This window comes from Chroicocephalus ridibundus, chromosome 2 (assembly GCF_963924245.1).
Source record: "Chroicocephalus ridibundus chromosome 2, bChrRid1.1, whole genome shotgun sequence".
In the NCBI taxonomy this organism is placed as follows: Eukaryota; Metazoa; Chordata; class Aves; order Charadriiformes; family Laridae; genus Chroicocephalus; species Chroicocephalus ridibundus.
This window is the reverse complement of record NC_086285.1, coordinates 24094023-24116595: the sequence shown is the minus strand read 5'-3', so window position 1 is coordinate 24116595 and position 22573 is coordinate 24094023. Positions and strand designations below refer to the sequence as shown.

Here is a 22573-nt window from a genome sequence, read left to right as displayed (position 1 = left end):
GTTACACCTGTTCCTCAGGCTGAATCAATCACATTCGTTGGTTATTTCCCTCCCTCTGTTTCTCTCTCCCACTGTGCATTATGCTTATGCTCTGGGCGAACACAAATTCCCACCATTGCATAAACATTTTCAGCAATGATCACAGTTTATCTATGGACAATATCTTTAGAAAACATTTTTCCACCATACACTGTTCTGCCTCAGGAGAAGTACCTTACTCTACCCACTGTGCTGCAAGACTCAGACAACAGAATCTATTTTCTCATCCTCAAAGATATTTTAGTCCCTAATGCTTAATTGGACACCTAATTGCTGCTAATTTCAGCAAGAGTTAGACTCTTAATTCCTGATAATTTACACTACTCTCTGAAACTACTGAGCCGGCACTCAGGGATCTTTCTCCCAACCCATGCCCTGTAAAGTGAATCCCAGGGACAGGAGGGCAGGGAACTGCTGACTGAGACGTATTTGGTGAGATTCCAACTCACTGCTGCAATATAAAACTTATACAGCTAGTTTAAACAAGTTACTTAGCCTCTCACCTCCCCCACCTATCTTTGAAATATGTCGTACGGTGAGATGAATCTCCCTGTTGATGTTTCTGGCAGAGCGCGCCAGAACGACTTGCTCAGACTGGACTAGCTCTGTTGATCTTAAGCAAGACAAAGCTAAGCTGCTGTGTGCCAGGCATTCATTTGTCCTCCTCTTGCCTACTTTTTCTCTTCCTCACTGTGCTGAGCGTGTACCTCTATAGAAGGTTTACATCAGATCTAGAGTAGACCCCTTTTCCCTGCAGGCTTTACCAAACCTCTGCTGAATCTCTGTTCGCTCTTTCTGTGGATGGGGTGTTAAGAAAATGGCTTGAATGGCTGTTATTTCCAGTTCTTAAAATCACGTGACAATATTAGGCTATCAGATTTAGCTGGAAATTCATTGAGAATATCCCACACGTTACAGCTTTGTCTTTTATTTTTTAATTGTAAAACACTTATTAAGCCATTATTCTAGCAGTTCAAAATGTTAAGATTTTTAAACTGAATTATATAAAGCTTGGATTCACTCTTTGGGTCATTGGATATTAATACCGATTTATCCCAGTGCACACTCACAACGTGCCTGTAAAAATAACTTTGTCATGTCAGAGTACATACTTCTAGGATTTATTTTATTATTCACAAGTAATTAAAAAGATGGAAAAACACTGTAACAGAAGTATGACATTAAATACAATTTCAGATAAATATTTTCAGCTAAGTTAAATGAGTTATAGCAAGTAAAATTGCTAAGTGATTAATTTTTAATATTTGTGAAATGCTCTGAAATAGAATTGTCACTGACATGCTTAATGGTAGATAGTATTTTTTCAGTGGAAACTGGATACATAAACTGGGAAGATATTGAAGGGGCATTTTCAAAAAAAGAACCTTTAGATTTTTGTGTTTAGAAAGTACTAGTCTGACATGAAAAAAACAGAGTACCTTAATTTATATTTTCAAATAAAGTATGTTTTGCAGTATTAGATTTAAGCTACATTTTTGCTTTAGTTTACCTCGGAGGAACTGAGAAATATTGTCAAATTCAAAATTTCTTGGTTGAGAATTCTGATCTTTACTAGAACATCATTTACAAAGAAAATTTTTCAGTTAAAATATTTTGTTCAACTCTAATATGAAGACGGGAAATATTATCTCTACCTGACAATACTAATATGAAGTCATTGTTACTCTGTTTCCAGGTCAGGAAAGGCTGCACTACACTTGTTATTGCTCACCGTTTCTCAATGGTTCAAAATGCGGATCTTATAGCTGCACTTGAAAATGGTGTTATCACATATCGAGGGACTCATAATGAATTAATAGAACAGAATGGAATTTACTACAAGTTTGTTAATATGTAGGTAGCTTTTTCACAAAAAGTTTTTCATAACTTTTATCATATTGTGTGCTATTGACCTAACTGGATTGAGTTGCTCCCAAAGGTACCTCCAGTTCTGCAGTGTATTCTCAGTAGAGAAACTCTGGGGGAAAAAAAATCTTCCCTGAAGAGTGCTAAACTTCATATTAAGAAAACTTCAAATTAAGTAAAATATGCAAGTTTAATTTAAAGTTGTGAATTACAGGAATTCTAAGCAAGAAAGTTTCTTTATAAGTACGACATTAAAAACAAAGTGTGTGAGAAGGTAAAAATTAAGATTGTGGGGAAAAAATCAAGTTCTGGAGCTGATCGCTTCTCAGACTACTTTTCCAAATCATAGAATTATAAAACAGCTGAGGTTGGAGGGGGCCTCGGTGGCTCATCTAGTCCAACCCCCGCTGAACATGGGGCAGACTCTGAGGTCCGAGTGGGTTGCTTAAGGCCATGTCCTGTTAGGTTTGGAATACCTCCAAGGATGGAGACTCCACACCCTCCTCAAGTCATCTGCTTCAGTGCCTCCCACCTCATTGTGAAAACTCAAACTCTTTTATGCAAGTACTTTTGCAAATCCCCAGCACCTTATTGACTCAGGCTCCTGAAGTTTTGTCATTCAGACATAGTCTATCTTGAATATTTTTATTATCTCTTGAGCTGTCTCCTGAACTTCTCAAGCAGTTTCTCTCAGGCCTTAACTTTGAAGCGACTGGAAGTCTTGTTTCTATTCTTCAAGGCTCCCTCATGTTGAAAGTCCCTTTTACTGACTTTCTGATTCATTTTACAGAGGGTTTCTGGTGGATCTCTTCAGTTACCTTAGTTAACTCCCCTGTATGTTTTCAGAACAGTTTAATGTGACAAAAAATTAGAAAAAAAATCTCTGTGTCTAAAAGTGTGTAATCCCCTCCCTTCTAAGTATTACGTATTGGCAAGTTTTTCACTGAGTATAGAGTGGACTTAATGAAACTTCAATACTTGATCGGGCTTTGTAAAATTACTCAATATTTATCAATCTTTCATTTACTTAACAAGAATTGTTGTTGTTTTTCTTTTTAAGTCATCATCATTTGAAAATACAGGACAATATGGAATCGTAGAATTGCTTGGGTTGGAAGGGACCTTAAAGATCATCTAGTTCCAACCCCCCTGCCATGGACAGGGACACCTCCCACTAGACCACGTTGCTCAAAGCCCCATCCAGCCTGGCCTTGAACACTTCCAGGGATGGGGCATCCACAACGTCCCTGGGCAACCTGTTCCAGTGCCTCACCACCCTCACAGTAAAGAATTTCTTCCTAATATCTCATCTAAATTCACCCTCTTTCAGTTTAAAACCGTTACCCCTCGTCCCATCACTGCAGTCCCTGATAAAGAGTCCCTCCCAATCTCTCCACTAGGCCCCCTTTAGGTACTGGAAGGCCGCAATAAGGTCTCCCTGGAAACTTCTCTTCTCCAGGCTGAACAACCCCAGCTCTCTCGGCCTGTCGTCACAGGGGATGTGCTCCAGCCCCCTGATCATCCTCGTGGCCCTCCTTTGGTCCTGCTCAAGCAGGTCCATGTCTTTCTTGTGCTGGGGGCCCCAGAGCTGGACACAGTACTCCAGGTGGGGTCTCATGAGGGTGGAGTAGAGGGGCAGAATCACCTTCCTTGATCTGCTGGCCATGCTTCTTTTGATGCAGCCCAGGATCCAATGTCTCCCTCATGTCATTCCTGTGTAGTCTGACCCTACATGGCCCTGGCCCAGGACTAACAGATTCACTAGTACATCTTTGTGCACGCTGAATTGTGTTGTAGTCAGTGAGTATCTGTGCAGGTTCAGAGGCCTCCTCTAGAAAATAACCATTAGCACTGCAGCTTTTTGATTGAAAGCTCTTAGAGAAAGAGGGAAATCCCCGGTATTTCTACAATGCCTAAAACGAGCATAGGATCTTACTTGTGAGTACTTGAGGCACCCAGCATCTTACTTTGAAGTGACTGGTTTCTGTTTGAGATCAGATGTGATTAAAAAAATAAAAATCCCACAATTAAAATGTTGTTTGGTGGACCCTAAAGACTATTACATGGTATACACTTGTTTCTTAAAAAACAATGTCTCATTCTTTGCTCTACCCTTACACGTGCTGAATTTAGCTTTTAAAAACTTATATTACCTCGGTTACAGCTAGAATATTTTTTATTTAGTAATTTGCTTTTTAATATTATATGCAGACAGTCACTCAAGTATTTATCTGAAAAAGACAAAAACTGTGATTAGGTAATAAAAAAGATATTTATTTTTTTTTCTCAAACAGGGTTTCACATTTGTCAAAGCTGGAGAAATCCTTACAATGAGGCTTCAATCCATGGATTTTAGAGCAATTCTGAGTCAGGTAAAAGCATTATATATTTAGCTTTCTGGAGCTTTAGAAATGCTTGCTTGTTTACATGCCATAAATTGTCTTTGTATTTATTTAAGTGCTCATGCTGGGATCATATCCATAAAGATACCATACTGATTTCATTAGCTCAGTTTAGAAACTGACTGGACTAAATCTTTATAACAGGTTCAGATAGATATTTTAAATGGTTTTAAAACCTTTTTATTGATATAACTGTAGGTCGAGTGTAAGAAAGCTCAAAGGTAATGGTAGTGTTTATTTAGCTTATTTAATAAAATCAAAGCACCTTTGGACTGAGGACCAGAGAAAGTAGGCTGTACTCTAAGAGACAATATCTGAAATTCAGGTCTGCCTTCATGGTCAGGTAACTCCATGTACAGGCAATGATCCACAAATATTTACTGATGAAGGTTATAGGACCTGGCTATCTGACCAGCTGCACTCACTGAACAGGAGGCTGCTCTTACATAGCAGGCACAGAGCCAAAGACAGCCACAGGAGGGGCCAGCGGTAGGAGAGCATTGAGCAGCAGAGTGAAAACCTGCTGAAATAATCAGTCTGGAATCCAAGCACAGCAGTCTCCAGTTGCTAAGCAGTGAGTAGGACGGCAAGGATCCTAGCTGCATGTGTAACCAGCCTTATCGCCATCGTTTGATGGTTGGCATTAGCTGCTTCCTGGAGCTGGGGCAGTGGCGAGCTGCTCAGCATCCCTACTCCGCTGCACTGTGTGTAATGTACCAGTGCAAACTGGTAAGCCCTACCTGGGTGGCACAGCCTGTGCTGGTACCTGCCCTGCAGGCTTGCCAGCACTTCCAGTTCATATTTCAGCACAGCTAGAACTAAGGTATTTTTGCCCCTCTTTTGCTGCCATTCCTACCAGTTGATTTCCTACCCAGTATTTTTTTTTTCAATTCATCAAGTATTTCAAGGAAGTGTTGGTATTCAGCATTTTATTATTGATCCACAGCCTAAATGCATTCCTTCCCTGAATTTCTATCAAATTTTACTCCCAGCTGACCCAGCTGTAGCTATGTGCATGATCCCTGAGGTAGTAGAAAGCAGCGCGGTGTGAGACTAGACACATCGCTCCCTTGCCTTTCACTCACTACAGACGGTGGTCAATCCCAACCATTCTAGTCTGATACATCAGCAAGTCTGGGACCAAAGAGGAGGTTTCCAAGCAGGCAGAAGCCCACCACTTCTTCAGCCCATACAACTGAGTGAAGTTTACCCGGTGTCCACAGAGGGGTCTTCCATCCTAGACAAGTTCCCAAAACCAACCTGACTTGCATCAGCTTCCCTTCTGCTAACCCCTTTCACTGGGCACCCAGATGCCCCTTCTTTCTGGTTTATTATGGGGATGGATTATAGGTCGCCTCCTTGGAAGTTATGTCCCATGAGACTTTTTTGACTAGCCCAGGAGGAAAGTGAAGTCTCTGGCGTGAAAAGAGTGCCCACCTGGCATCATGTTCAAGTATCAGGCACTACAGCAGTGGGACTTGGGAGGGTTTTGTGTATTAGCACTGACACATGTAGTGTGTTCTCCATATCATGGAAGGCCAAAGCAGCCATCTGGCTATGTAAGCCTACAGTCAGATTGAAACTCTTTGTTTTCCATCTTTTTTTCTTACTGTATTTATAAATACAATACTTTACTGCACTTTAAAATAATCCCTCACCCTCAGTAAACTCCCAAGAAATCAAACTATAACATGTTCGTTGATTTATACACTAATGGTAGGAAATATAAAAGCTCTTACAGTAATCTTATGAACAGTTATTACACAAAAATACCATACTGCTGCTAATAATTATGTATTCATAAAGTAATACAAATACTTAGATTGTTTCATGGTAATGACCTTTTGGGTTTGATATTTGGCAAATCTGGAAGAAAGATAGAGTGAAAAATTTATTTTTATTTCCTGGGTTTGAATAATACAAATATTTTGCGTTGAATTTGGATGGTTTTTTTTTTCAAATAAGTGCTTCAGAGTCACTGATCCCTCTGACCAATTTATCTGAATTGATAATGAGATACAAAAGTATATGACTGACAAGATTTTCTTCCCTGATAATAGTGTCTTCCAGATGAGGAAGAGGTAGTCTTGAGTAACGTCCCAGCACTGCATATCATTTTACATATGTCTTCTCAGAAATTTTGCAGCAACACTCAGACTTTTGGAACACTTCACAGCAGACTTACAGATTTCACAGTACTTGTAACTGACAGAGAACGAAGATGTATTTTTAGCTTTATAACAGGAGAAAGTATATTGTTTAGTTAGTAGTCTTTGCAGATGCATGTTATACGTCCAAGTAATTGTCCCTAAATGGGAGATTTCTTGGTGTTGTTATTTAGTGAGTGTCCGATCATCAAAACCACATCAAATTCACAAGCAAAATTTATTGTAAAGCTACACATGATAAGAAATAATGTGGTGGTGTCTGTGCTTTTGCGAAAAGGATATACAGATTGTTAACACAACTTAGGTTTGAGGTTTGTTTTCCCATATCTTCATTAAACTTCTAGGTCTATTGTATTTATGGTTACATGTAAAGATCACCATATCGTGTGTGTCATCCCATTGTGATCTGAAGTGATTAAGTTCTCTTATGTACGTAGCCTAACTAGGTGAAGTGCAAATTAAAGTTTTTAAGATTGCAATAACTCTATTTCATGTTGTAGGAGATCAGCTGGTTTGATGATCCTAAAATTAGCACTGGAGCATTAATTACAAGATTTGCTAATGATGCCTCACAAGTGAAAGGAGTGAGTAATAAGCACTGGCATTTTTCACATCTGGTTTAGCATGGAGTAAGTTACAGACTGGATTTAATAGGTAGAAATCCTGTACACACAGTCATCTGGAAGCTGTTATTTATTGAATACTATAATATAAAATTATTTATTAAATAACTATTTATTAAGTAATATTTATTTTTGTGTCACACAAAATTTTAATGCCATAATAGTAGGTAAGATATGTATTTACATATATATATATATGTTTGCTTTTAGTTCATTCTAATATTCAGTCCTCTTACACTAGTATAAATGAGTCATCCAAGGAGTCCATTTATTTATTTATCCAACTTGCTTAGATGTCTAAACAGCATTGTGTTTCTATGCTAAACATTACAAATATTAACAAACTGAGAGGCGTGTGCCTCACAGTGAGGATTGCTTTCATTGCAGCACTGTGTTTGTTCACATTCTTAAAGTTAAAAGTGGTCAGAGAGAAAAAATAGTTATCTCAGATTCCAAGTTAGGAAATGCCATGTTTCAGGAGACCTGGCAAGTTTGAAGTCACAGTTCTATGTATAAAAAATACGAGATTTATGAAATGTCATTGTGTTTTCTTGTGCAAAACCTGAAAACAAGGACTGTAAGTCCTTGGACTTACACAGAATCACAAAATTACAGTTCAGGTTGGAAGGGACCATAAAGGTCATCTAGTTCCAAGTCCCCTGCCCTGGGCAGGGACACCTCCCACTAGACCAGGCTGCTCAAAGCCTCACTTTTAAGGACTATTAGCACTTTCAGATATCCTCTGCTGAATAAATCTCAATTGTCTAGGTAACAAGTATTTCCCGTCTACTTGTGAAATAAAACAGTCATTTGCGTTAGTTTCATTCTTTTCCAGGCTGCAGGTTCCAGACTGGCACTAATCGCCCAAAATGTAGCTAATCTTGGGACTGTGATTGTTTTGTCATTGCTCTGTGGCTGGCAGCTGACTCCTCTGTTTTTAACTGTTGTGACAATTATTGCTGCAATGGGAATGATTCTAATGAAGATACTCGCTGACATGCAAAAACAAGATAAGAAGGAACTGGAAATCGCAGGAAAGGTGGGTTCAGTGACATTTTTGTTGTACTACATCTAATGTTGTACTACACAGAGTTGCTTAATAGACAGGGACATTGGTGATGTATAAATAATATACTCCTCAAAGAAGTAAAAGTCTGCCTTACTGTATTGTTCTGGCAAAATGATGATATAGTAAATATGAAGCTGAAAATTAAAAAGGTGAGTTGTTAATTTATATTCTCAAATAGTTTGTAGCATTCAGAGCATACGCCTGTTCTGAGTCTGCATTTGTGGTCCCTATCCTTTCCCAGCACTCTGCCTTTTTGCCTTTTCTTCATTTCTTTCCAGCTCTTTCCTTTCAGAGCCCCTCTCTTCTACCTCTCACCTACCGTCTCTTTCTCTCACTTTGCAGTTTTCTGAGGGTTTAGTATAAAAAGGCACAGTCTAGAAACCAGCAGTAACAAAGATGCATGAAAAAATCACGGTGACAGTGTGGCTGACCATGCCCTGCAATCTCTTGCTCTGATTTTCATTCCCTCCCCTCTCAGCATGGAAGGAAAGCAGGAGCCTGGGAATCTGCGTCAAAGGAAAATGTGAGTGTGGGAGCAAAGAGGGAGGGTGTTACTTCGTTTCATAACTTTGAGAACTGTTTCCCCACTTGCCAAGACGTCCTGTCTCAGGACAGACTGACGTTTGTGGGGACTGGGTTTTGACACACTCCGAGCAACACAGCACCTGTGTGATCTTCTCTTCTGCCCTTTCCTTCCCTCCCATTGCACCGCAGTCAGTTGTGCAGAGGAGTCTGGGCACAGCAAATCTTATACTCTCTTTCCATGATCTGTATTAGGAAAGTTTGTCGGAGGCATTTCTATACCTCCAGACTGATTAGAAAATAGTTTGGAGTGTTTGCTCCTAGTCCTTTTCATACTAAAACAAAACTTCACTTATTGTGTAGAAGTAATGATGTAGAAGGAAAGGTCTGCTAAGTACATGCATACAGTTAAGTTTTTGGAGGTTAGCTCTCATGTTCCGAGCTGCTAGGCTTTTCCTTTTTCTTACTGACTTGAAGGCTGAAAGTGAAGTTTGCTTCCAAGTACCATTCCAGTACAGGCTGATGTTTCACAAGCTTAGAGGTGTTTTGTTATACCTTAATACACATTAATATAAGAACCTAAAAGAGGTTTGTTTTTAAATAAAGAGCTAAAGCTAAAAGAGGTTTATTTTTAAAAGAATATATGCATTGAGAAAAAGAAACCTGTTTGTCTTTACATAGAATCATAGAATCATTTAGGTTGGAAAAGACCCTTGGGATCATCGAGTCCAACCATCAACCCCACTCTACAAAGGTCTCCCCTACACCATATCCCCTAACACCACATCTAAACGAGTCTCAAACACATCCAGGGATGGTGACTCCACCACCTCCCTGGGCAGCCACTCTTTCTGTGAAGAATTTTTTCCTAATGTCCAGCCTAAACCTACCCTGCTGCAGCTTGAACCCATTCCCTCTTGTTCTATCGCTAATTACCTGTGAGAAGAGACCAGCACCAACCTCTCTACAATGTCCTTTCAAGTAGCTGTAGAGAGTGATGAGGTCTCCCCTCAGCCTCCTCTTCCTCAAACTAAACAGTCCCAGCTCCTTCAATCTCTCCTCATCAGATTTATTCTCCAGGCCCTTCACCAGCTTCGTGGCCCTCCTCTGCACTCGCTCCAGCACCTCGATATCTCTCTCGTATTGAGGTGCCCAGAACTGGACACAATACTCAAGGTGTGGCCTCACCAGTGCTGAGTACAGGGGGACAATCACCTCCCTCCTTCTGCTGGTCACACTATTTCTAATACAAGCCAGGATGCCATTGGCTTTCTTGGCCACCTGGGCACACTGCTGGCTCATGTTCAGCCGCTTGTCAATTAGAACCCCCAGTAAGCAAGAAAAAATTCAAAATACTGTCACTGATTATTCATAAAGTTTTGCCAAAAAAGTAACCTTGTTGAGTGCATTCTTATGCACTGAACTAGTTTAAAGTTATCTCATAGTTAAGTTGTTTACAGCTGATTATCATTATCTCATGCCAACTTCCTTGGAGACTATTTGTAAGAACAGTTACGTGACTGTTAGGCGATGACCTGAATATCTGTTTTTGGCAGACTATATTAATCAAAACAATTTTTTGCAGATCCCCCAGTTTTTGGCAAAATTTAAAACATATTTATTTCCATAGCAATTCAGCAAAATGTTTCATTATCAACATATAAAGTAAACCTGAAGGAAAACAAGTCCCAACCATCTGTTTTTAGCTCTATGTAAAATATCTACAGTTCTCTTTAAAAGAGGGGTTCTTCCTGGAAAACCACCTATGGAGAAATGCCATCTTCACACACCAAAGATAAAAATAAACTATTCTCAGTGAAAGGCAGTACAGAAACAACATAGCTAAAAGAGAGTAAGTGTATTTCACGCCTTCCTTACGAGCAGCAGAATCGGTCATACGCTTATCTAATGGAGTCAATTGGCTCCTGGTACAATCTACAAGCATATGATTTGGAGTGGTACAGACACTACGGGGGGCTTCAGGGAAAGTAGTGGGATTCCACTGTGTATGCATCTTACATGAGTGACAATATGTGGGAAAGAATTGAGCTTCAGTCTCAGGTCCTAGGTGACTTTCTAGACAGTGGATAATTTTTAGTTATCTTTTCACATAAAATCATAGAATTATAGACTTGCCTAGCTTGGACAGGACCTTTCAGAGCATCTAGTCCAACCATCAACTGAGAAAAAAAACATCACTAAACCGTATCTTTAAGCACTATGTCTACCTGTCTTTTAAATACGTCCAGGGATGGTGCCTCAATCACTTCCCTGGGCAGCCAGTTCCAATGCTTAATAACCCTTTCAGTGTAAAATTTTTTCCTAATATCCAATCATTCCCTGGCACATCTTGAGGCTGTTTCCTCTTGTCCTATCACTTGTTACTTGGGAGAAGAGACCAACCCCCACCTTGCTACAACCTCCTTTCAGGTAGTTGTAGAGAGCGATAAGGTCTCCCCTCATCCTCCTTTTCTCCAGGCTAAACAATCCCAGCTCCCTCAGCCGCTCCTCATAAGACTTGTGCTCCAGACCCCTCACCAGCTTTGTTGCCCTTCTCTGGACCCACTCCAGCACCCCAGTGTCTTTCTTGTAGTGAGGGGCCCAAAACTGGACACAGTACTCAAGGTGGGGCCTTACCAGTGTTGAGTACAGCTCTCCAGCCACTCTTCCCCAAGCCTGTAGCTGCATGGGGTTGTTGTGACCCAAGTGCAGGACCCGGCACTTGGCCTTGTTGAACCTCATGCTGTTGGCCTTGACCCATTGATGCAGCCTGTCCAGATCCCTCTGTAGAGCCTTCCTACCCTCAGGCAGATCAACACTCCTGCCCAACTTGGTGTCATCTGCAAACTTACTGAGGGTGCTCTCAATCCCCTCGTCCAGATCAATGAGTACATTGAACTAAATTATGAGCTAGAATGAGTATAGTGCTCCATGAATATAATTTACAAAATCACTTTCCAAGATGCTTTACAGTTTGAGTTTTGATTTGCTGCATTCTTGACCAAGGCGAAGTCAATTGTTGTTATTAGAAGATTTGCTGATTATATTAATTAACTACAAACAAATCCCCTTAATATTTGGGGAGCATTAAGAAAATTAAGGCGTGAGCTTCGATCACTAATCATTTTTGGAAACTACTTCCTGCTGTTTCTTCTGTGGCAAAACAGGAAGATTTTCAAAGGCATAAAATTAATAGGAATTAGATGAGAAGCTGCCATATGGGCCAGGAAAACCTGTCTCCACATTTTTAAGAATGGCCAGTAGTTTCGAGTTTCTCCTTGAGTTTCTCTGGACTTCCGAAAGACTCCTGATTTTCCAAAAATGCTGAGAATGCACCCTGGGAAAGATCGTTCCTTTAAGGGTGAGCTCAAAATCACTAGTTGCTTTTGAAAATGTGGACATATGTTTACCCTGCAGTCCCAAATGCGTTTGCAGGTGATGTAGTCTTGTTCAGTTTATCCTGACTGGGCTCCCGCAGCGATGACAGCTGCATGGCATCATCCTTGTGACAGGTTTCACAAGCCCGCTGGAAAATAAACTCCTATTGCTAGCCTGTGCTAAAATGTATGCTGCCTCAACTTCACTGCTATAATCCACGCTAATTGGATAAATTTAACAGCAGCATAACTACAAATGTTGCAATCACTCTTTCAACACTATTGTAGGTACACTTCTATTGCAGTTATTCTATTTATCGGATTATGTTAAAAAATGTCCATATAATCTTGTTCTTCTGCTGATGACTATCTGTTCTCTAATACCGATTGCTTCTAAAGCCATAGAAAATACTCAAACTGTTGTTACTTTGACTCAGGAAAGAAATTTTGAGCTTATGTATGGACAAAGTTTGCAATCATCAAACAGGTAAAAAAATGCTTCTCAAAAAAACCTTATTGAAATATTCCTTTTTAAAATGAACATAAATTAACACCAATAAGCTGAATCAAAATTTATCTGTCAGTGAATAATAAAATCTTTCATTCCAAACTCAGCTTTGATATAAAAAATATAGATTATCTTTTCCTTCAAGCTGATGTTCTTGACATTTTAGGTAATGTTCTAAATGTAGTGTTCTAAAAGACTTTTTTTTTCCAAAGTGTCCATGATATTGTTATTGGCTGTTGTAATTCTGCAAATGGAAGCCTTTATTAATCCTTAAATCATGAGTCCTTTCTTCTGAGGGAACCTACTGTTTAACAAACCAAAAGTCAGTCTTTACCTGTATGTTTAGGTAAGATTCCTATCAAAATCAGTGGGATTTTCCTGAGGAAGGAACCAGAAGGGTGGACCTGCACAGCAGCTTCTTTATTTGTTGACTCTGCTATTCCATCAAAGTGCTATTGCAGGTCATGTGAAACTTCATGAATTGTCACTTGCTTTGGTTTAATGTAAGACAAAGCACAAAGATTTGTTCCGTTGAAGTTATTTCTGCTTTATACAAATTCTGAAGTTCTCGATGATTTTCCTCATGTGTCAGTTGAAACTTTGAATTGCAAGCGTGTTATAATTTTTAAAATAGTTTTAATGAATGTATGAGGTAAAGACAGTGCAAATTGTATGTGCTTAAAATATTTAGCGTTAGAGCAATTTCTTCTTCTGTCCCAACGGTTTCATCAGTTTTTGCAGACAGAGGAACCTGAAGCATACAGGAATGATGATATCTTAGGTTAGGATCTTACAAAGAGCTTTAAAATACTAAGGACTTGTGGATTCTTTTGAATTACAGGATACTTTTCACATTCTTGATTGCTACAGGTGAATGTACAATATGATTGTGATTATATGTTTTTTCTGTTACAGAAATTCTGTAAAGAAGCCACATATCTTTGGATTTACTTTTGCCTTTACACAAGCTATTATGTACTTACGCTGGCTGTTTAAGGTTTGGTGCCTATCTAGTGAGAAAAGGACATGGTTTTGTAAGTATCTCTTAGGTTCTTCTTTGTTTATGTTGCAGAGTATGTTTGATATTTCTATAGGTATTATGAAATCGTGGCATATAGAACTGAAAAAAATCAATAAATACTTCTGTCTTCCACTCTTCACCCTTATATTCCCCTTCCTTCCACTATTACAAATCCAAAATAAATGATGTTTTTAGCTACCTGCATACAATTTCCCTTGTTATCAGGTTGCCCAGGGTAAAAGGAAGGCAACGTGAAAACAGGCAAAGCCAAGCCATTCCTTGCTTTCATGGCCTACAAGGTTTCTTTAACAACAGCAGAATCACATGGCTTAGCTGTAGGGAGCGTAGGTGGACAGGATTAAAAGGTAGGCAGAGCAAGTAACAAGTGAAACTGAGGTGAGGAAATTATAAACCCTGGGACAAGAGAGGTGGAGAGCAGGAGAAAGGCTCAGCAAACACCCGATCTGGAAAATGCCCAGCCAGAGCTGAAAAAGCTTCTCCGAGTGTTTCCAGTGAGTTGTTGCCATTGTTCCCACCAACTGGCACCTTTTCAACCTTCTCTTTCCTCCCTCCCTGTCTCTAGCATCTAACCAAGTCTTCTGCGTGTCTCCCTGCAGCTGGAATCCCTGTCCATATTTGTCGATAGACACCTTGTTTCCCATGCACATCCCATGCTTGCTTTCAGCACTTGCCTCACTCTTGTCTGGCAAAAAAAATGATGCTGAAGCTATAATGGCTTCTTATCCTGATTACACCAACCCCATCTCAAAAAAATAACATTACTCTCCCTTTCCCTATGCATTCAGGTGAATCCCTTCTCCTCGTATGTCTCCTCTCCTACTGCCCCCGGATTTCATGACTCTCTCTCATCTCCTATTTGTCTTTTGCCTTTTTCTCCTTAAATCCAGCATCTGATTGTGCCTGGAAGACTGGGCCGTTCAAAGGGAATGTGGAATGGCAAATTTCTCCATAATCTTCAGGCTGCTCTGCAGCTAATACCATCAATTTTATAGATGAAGAAACTGAGCTGCAAGGAACGACACATCCTACCACATCTCATGCATTGAGAACAGAAACAGAAATCAACACATCCATTTCTAATGAATCCGGAGAGGTGGGCAGGGAAGGGAAGCTTAGAGTGCTGTGCTCCTCCCTACAAATTATGGATTTTCTCAGCAAGGAAAAAAGTCACAGAGTTTGCAGTAGACAGCTCTTACCCTACCTCATCTCTGTTAATGAGTATTTATCTGAAGTCCCTAATCTACCCATAAAAGATTTTCTTGCCTTTGCCAGATCAATGTCAGTATATTTTTCTCCTTTTAATCTTTACAGAGTTTTTTCAGCTGTTGTATTTGGTGCAATGGCACTAGGACAAAGCGCTTCTTTCACTCCAGACTATGCCAAAGCCAAGATATCCACTGCCCACTTGTTCATGCTGTTTGAAAGAGTACCACCTGCAGAAAGATACAGCAAGGAAGGAGAGAAGCCTGTAAGTAAGCACGGTGTTATACACAGCATAGCACAGTCCTCTAATTTATTCCAAGCCTGGTTTTCTTTTTTTTTTTCCTCCCACCCACATGACAGCTACTGAGAACAAGTGCTGTGCAAACCCATTCACATCTGACTCATCCAACTAAATTGGGGTTAAGCTATGCTTTGTGTCTTCTCTTGCCAAAACCTCACCTGTCTCTTGGCGAAAGATCTTTAAAGAGCCAGTGGAAAGAGGGTTAATGCAGCAGAGACCATTTTTCAAGACTTTCTTGCATGAAGCTACCTTAGCATAGATCTTGAACATATAAGTAGGTCTCTAGTATTTAACCAGAAATTTTTGAGGGATAACTTATGTGCAAGTTGTCCACAATAGATGGTCAAATACTTTAGTAACCAACAACGTATATGAACATATGGGTGCACGTGGCCTCTCTTATAACAAAGAGCACAGAACATTCCAGACAGCTGTCACGTATATATTATAAACCTGGTGTTTATTATGTGTACATACACATATGTATACACACACACATAATAATAAAGGAAAATACCTGTGAAGTCATCTGAAGTATCACATATTTGAGCTGTTCTGTTGACTGGTCATTTGCATATGTCTATATTTAAATTTTATATGAACTCATTCATATGAACTATACTTCTTCTGTAGGCATATATCCCTATTACATATATCATATTACATTTAATAGAAATTAATTAGAAAAGATCTTTAAGGAAAAGGATTGATTCTGTCCGCAGATCAAAAATGGTAGATTATTTTCAGTATCTTTAAGGACAAAAATTTAAAAAATCAGCAAAGAACATGCCAAGAATCTGAACAAGGTCCTCACAAAGCAGACAGAAGTCAGCCACCTAGAGTTATTATTACTTTTGAAAATGTAATTTTGTTTAACAGATGGTGTAAGAGAAGCTGTCAGAATTTGTGTTTATGGAACAGAATTTTAATTAAAATATGCCTGCAGAGTTGAATATTTAGGAGCAAGTTTGTGTTTTCACAATAGCTTCTCACTACCTACTAATTCCTGGGAAAAAAAGAAGTCTAATCCTTTGGAAAAACTCCCACTGATCTCTATCATCAATGCTCTTCATAGTCTTTTATGATCTATTACATTAGCCTAAAAACTTGACCTAACTCGGCTGTTTCAATCAGCAAATATTTGGTGGAAACATAACATTCAACGATGCGGTGTTTAACTACCCAACCTGACCAGAGGCCAAAGTGCTCTGAGGTTTGAACATGAAAGTAGAAAAAGGACAAATTCTGGCTCTTGTTGGTAGCAGTGGCTGTGGAAAAAGCACTGTTGTTCAGCCGCTTGAGAGATTTTACGACCCATTTTATGTAGAAATGGTAAGTGTTCCACATCAAAGTGTAAGTTGCAGGTACGTGACATATGCTTACTCTATTTTATTAATATAATTTATTTTCTTTTTTTTTTTTCCTTTTAAATAATCTCACTACATGTTTGCTAGTGTAACTACTCGCTTTTTTCAATGTTTCTAGTATAATTTTTTTGGTAATATTTTTGAAAATTAAGGCCAGGAACATGTGGATTTTCAATATTCTCTACGTAATCATGGGGAAAGTAGAAGGAAAGTAAAATTTCTGAATTTCCCATGCCATTTCAAGTTACTAGAACAAGATCTAATGGAGAGAAGTTGTTACATTGGCCTGACCGGAGCCTACTGCTATCACTGAGGTTTAGTTTAACTACAGTAAGGACGAACTGTTGGAAATTTATCAGCAGCACTGCTTAGGGTAGCCACTGAACTTCATCGCATCACCACCTAGTATGTACAAACTGAGTAAAGGGAAGATCAAAAAAACCTGACAAGCTCTTCTTGTATCTTGAAGCATCTGGAAGCTGCAGATAGGTGTCTCTGCATTCACAGGAAATTTTGTACTTGCCAAATAAAGTGATCTCATATTTCATCTGTTTCTTCACTTACATCCGTATTTCATCCATAGTCAGCGCTTCAGTTCAGAGGATTTTTCTTCCTCTAAAAGTCAGAGGAACATGTGACCACTGGACTTCCCAAACCCTCCCCACCACTGGACGTCTGCCTCCCACAGTAGTCCTGACTCTCTGTGAAAGGAAAAACTGTCATCTGTAGCTCAAACCAAACTGCAGCCTGAAGTACAGGTACCCTCCTTGACAGAGGGAGATGCTGGAGTGACCTTTTGGCTTCTCCCTGGAGTTTGTATTTAGTTCCTGATGCTTCTCAATGAAAGAGTGGCCTTGAACTGAGAGATATCTTTTTCTGAAACAGCAAAAAAAAAAATACTTGTTCAGTGCTTAATCATTTAAATGCTTCTAGTACATTCTGAGAATAAGAAGATAGATTCATCTCATCAACCCGCCCAGAAAACAGCTGTCAAGTCAAATTACTCCTTACAAAGGTGTACCTAGTCTCATGTGTACACAAATACAGTTTTTCTGGTAAAGACAGAAACATTTAGCCTATTATATTTTAGTTGATCATTGTCCTGAGGAATCCAAGCCTTGGGGTCGGGCTCTCTGCCATGCCAGGCTGTGTATAAACAGAACAAAATGATCTGCTCTCCGAGAGTCCAATGTCCAGGTGCACCCACAGGCACAGGATGATGATGTAGTCCACAGCGCATTAGTTCTGCTTTAGATAGGAGTCATCAGGATAAAGCAGAAATATGGACTGATGTTTTATTTTAGACAAAATAAGTCTCTGCATAACAGAGACAGTTAAACTTCTAATTGTGGATGCTAATGTCCAGATAAGGTACAGCGGGAGGAGTTCAAGTGCCAATATATAGAGTTTTACACACAAATCTCATCTTATATGAGCAACTGGTAGTAGATTAATTTTTCTCACTGATGTACAAGGATGATACTCAGTTATGGGATTAGGGACTACTGTCCATTACTGTCGCCCTTTACTGTCATTTGAGAGGCGAGGACATCCGACTCCCAGATCAGCATAATGGAGATGGGATATAGCCGCTAATAAAGGAAGTAGCTGTGGAAACACTTTGTCGTGTAGGTTTTCCACCGGTTTCTGAAATAGATCTTAGTGTCATCAGCATAGTGCCAGATGTCTCTAGGACTGACAGCAAGATGGCAGAGAAAGTAGATCTGTACTGGCTCTTGTAGTTAGGGTGATAAACAAGAGGGGTGCAACACAGTGGCTGCATATAGCTGGAGTATTCAAAGGTTCATAAAGATGTCTGATATTGTATTGATTGCAAATATAACTAGGCTTTCACACTCATCTCCCTACCTCTGCTGCCATGCACAAGTGCCTAAGATAACAGACTTCAGGGCATGAAATGACCTGTGTGCCCCATTTGCTAAAGGCCTTAATTTCACTAAATTTAAGAAAAAAAAAAAAACAACCAAAAAACAACACAAACAAAATCCAGCCATCTATAAAGTACCGTATATTATTCCTCACTTTTTAGCTCCTGGATCGCCAAAATGCAAAGACACTAAATATCCAGTGGCTGAGAGCTCAGATTGGTATTGTCTCACAAGAACCAATGCTGTTTGACTGCACTATTGCTGAAAACATCGCATATGGGGATAACGCTCGGCAGTGTCACATGAGGAAATTGTTAAGGCAGCAAAAGAAGCCAATATTCTTTACTTCATTGAATCACTACAAAAGGTAATTAAGCCCTCATTTCCAACTTGCAGCTAGGGGAAAAAAACCATAGTGCCTATTCACGCTTTCCTAAGTAAGTACAGGTTAAAAGCATTGCTGTGACTTACTGAATTGGACATTGAAATGTGGTTTTGGTTTTTTATTCCCCCAGAAGACCCGAAGGACAAGCAGAGCACTAGGTGGTGACAGTGCCTGTTGCTGCAGATGCCTGAATGGGAGGGGTCTTCATCCCTGCGGGAGAAGTCTCTGCTAATAAAATAACCTGGGTGATATTGGTACAAGGGCAAGTCATTCTAGATGCAAGAGCATGGAGCAAGAGATATGCAGAAAGTACTGAAAAAAGGTACTTTCCTTCAGTTAAGTGAAAGCGACAGGAAGGTGCTAAGGCAGCCTGAGGAGCGCTGGTCTCACCCTCCTTTTTTCAACATTTCATTAGCCAGGTGAGTAAAAGTAAAGTCACACACAGAGTTGGCTTGAAAAAACAGGCAGAAACCCACCACCTTGTTCCCGCTTTCTTCTCTCCCTTTCCCTATTTATACCTGTCGTTACCTCCTGGTTCCACCTGATGTGACAAGCTGAATCTCCGGTATGGTGGATCTTTTTGCTGCAAAATAAAAAGCACCTTGGAGGGAAAAGCAGATTCAGGATTTCTACACTGGTTGTGAATGATTATGCTAGGGAAAAAAAAAATAAATCCCAGAAGTTGATCTGCTCGTGTCCCGCTGAGCAGCCGCTGGCAGGTGAATGCAAACAAGGGCTCGTCCTACCTGCTGTCTGAACTGATGGGCCGAAGAGAACACCTGCCTGTCAGCTCGCTCTTGGGGAGAATATGGGCGAGGACGAATATTTCTCAGTCAATAAATTCCCACATGCTTAGGAGATTGGCGGGGTTTCCCTGCAAAGCCTCATCCCTTTGATGAGAAATGTACGTTCCTTCACGTAGCAGGTAACAAAGGGGGGAAGCACAGAGCTGGAATCAAATTCCTTCAGCAAAATTGTGTCAGCTTTAAAATATGGTGTGAGGCAGATGAGATTTCTATTTGACTGGCTTCTCATTCATCCTAAATCACTCACGATGTCTCTCAGGCTGAGTTTTCTTTCAGAGAACCAGGGTGGTGAAAGAAGAACTGAATGCTCGGGCTGCTTGCTGCTAGGCTGAGCCTTGGGTTTGCTCCCGGCACTGTCACAGCCTTCCTCTCGCTCCCTGCTCTCACCTTCTCTGCACCTTGGTCCCCTGCTCGAAAACAAATGACGCTGCTCTTGCTCAGCATCACGGGGTTTGCTCTGCAGTGAAATACACTCAGAAACGTGTTTCTCAGCTCGGCCACTGTGCGCGGGCTCCTCACCCACACTTGCCCCTGTGACTCGGAAAGGGGCTGCCCCAGACTGGTCACTCGGCGGAAACGCAGCTCAAATGTCACGCTCTGCAGAAGTAGGTACAAATGTAGGTTTACACTTCTGCTTATTTCCCATATCTAGAAATCCAGTACACACGGGAGACAGAGGAAACCATCTCTCTGGTGGCCAGAAGCAACACGTTGCTACTGCCCCAGCTCTTGTACAGCAGCCCAAATTCCTCCCAGTATCTCGGCACTGGATACAGAAAGTGAAACGAGACCTTGGCTTTGCAAACGGGAACAGGGATTTGCAAGTTGGCTGCTCATGCCAACAGGAGGCTCTTTGTAAAAAACAAACAAACAAATTTACCCACCCTCAATCCCCAAACCAATTCGGTATTATCAATTTTCAAAATAATTTTATTGCAATATTTGGCATCATTGTGGCCACAGAGCCCAGAACATGAGGTGACATTAAAGAATTCATAACCTTCACAGACTTCAAAAAAAAAAAAAAAAGGGGGTGGGGGGATTAAAAATGTGTGTACTAACTACACCATACTTAATGTTTACAAACTAGAATACAAAATTATCCGTGAATTTATAATGGAACTATTTGGGGGATCAAGTTGTAATTACTTAATGAGTGGGACTGAAACTCGGAGCAGTTTTCCTCGTTGCTGAGAGTGTGAAAGTGCCTGGCTTGTCAGAGGAGCCAGACCAATTTGTTGGGGACAGTTTCTAAAACTGACCAACTAAGAGCTGCCTGTGGCAGTAGGGAAGGGCCAGGCTGTGACCCTGGAGAAGTCTGCTTGTCCTGACTTGTGGGGCAAATGAAAATAGGAACGCGTGCACACCAGCGAGCACTGTCTGTCCCCTGTCCCCGACCCAAGGTGCACAGACAGGGATCTGAACTAGTCATCAGAAGTAACAGCTTCTCACCTCTGAGGCCACAGAAACATCACCTCTGTCATTGCTCTATCACAGATAACAGACTAGGGCACCACAGGTGGAAACAGCTGCTGTACTTGGTTTTAATTCACCCTTTGGTTTGTTCATTGCACAGATTGTCCAGAAGCTCTGGATAAAGCCAGAGAAGGTCGCACCTGCATCGTGATACCTCACCGCCCTTCCACCATCCAAAACGCTGACAAGGTTGCCACGATCCTGAACAGCAAGGTCATAAAGCACATGATCCATCAGCAGCTCCTGCCTGAAAAAGGCATCTGCTATTCTCTGGTCAATGGTCAATGTGGGTCACACAACATGCGATAGTGGGTGGTACCTGTTGCTGAAGTGCAACTGTAGAGCTGGTTCTGTTTTGTATGAAACTAAGGATGTTTCAATACTTCTGGTTCTGGTAAAATTCTGTAAGTAGTTTCCTTAAACCCCATAGCTAATAAATATCTGACATACATTTGCTTTAAGAACACAACCCTCTTCCACCAGCACAAAAATTCATAGATGCTAAAATTAAAGATTACACAGAAAAAGCCCTGCTGACTTGCCAAACTGCAAAGCACAGGACTCCAGGCGCAGAGGACCCCTTCTGTCCTCCAGGTGCTGAGAAGATCAGCTCTGGAGCACCTAGAATGGGTGCTGCCAGCAAACAGATGCATGTACAAGAACAGGGAGCGGGTTTGAGGGCAGAAGCACTGGAGTTAGAATGGGCTGGTCTTTCCACGGTAAGGAAAAGCAGTGCCCAGCCTAGGGCCAGCAGCCAGCTGTTGCATAGAGCCTTAGTGAAAAAGGGATGAGAGCTCGTTCATCTCTTCAGGTTTTGGGGGTTGTGTTTTTACAGGTTGGTTGTAACTACAAGTTCTAACTTCGCATCTCTCTGAACTCCAGTGAGCGATGAGAATCATGGCAGCGACATGTGCACCAGCAAGAGACCAAAAAGGTTTTCAGGAAAGAAGTTTCTGGAAAGAGAGTGGCTATTGCTTACGCACAAACAGGCCAGCATTCAAAGCCCAAAGGAGGGCAGCAATGTGCTCCTCAACACCGATGGGCCCGAAGCACCATTCCAGGTATGACCGTTTCTAAACAGATGCACGTGCAACCTGGAGCAGGGGTAAAAGGAAACCTGTTGGGTTCGGCAACTGGCTCAGCCCCACTGATGCAGAAACCGGGCTCCTGTTCTCAGCTTGCCAATGCAATAATGGGGGCAGGCAATTTCTGCAACCCCCTGCGTTAAGCCTCAGTGTCTTCAAAGCAAACGGTGCTTGTCCGATGAGGATGGGACTCCACAGCCTGACCTGAAGTGAGAGCCCCCGCTGCACTACGCTCCTTCTTCATTGATTACATGTTTTTCCAAACCCACACGCAGATAAAAAAGAAAAAAATTTTAAAAATTTAACACTTTATGCTTTAGTTGCAGGTGGTCCATAGAGCATAAACTTAGTAGAATAACTTTGAATCAAAAATGCTTTACTCCTAACAAGGAAATTAACACCACGTTTACGAATTCATGCATCCACAGCACTTAACACGTAGCTC

At 40.8% G+C, this 22573-nt stretch overlaps 1 pseudogene; it reads left to right on the top strand.

Annotated features, from left to right (window-relative positions):
* Window positions 1-22573, top strand: part of LOC134510541 (ATP-dependent translocase ABCB1-like) — a 35189-nt pseudogene that overhangs the window by 11653 nt on the left and 963 nt on the right.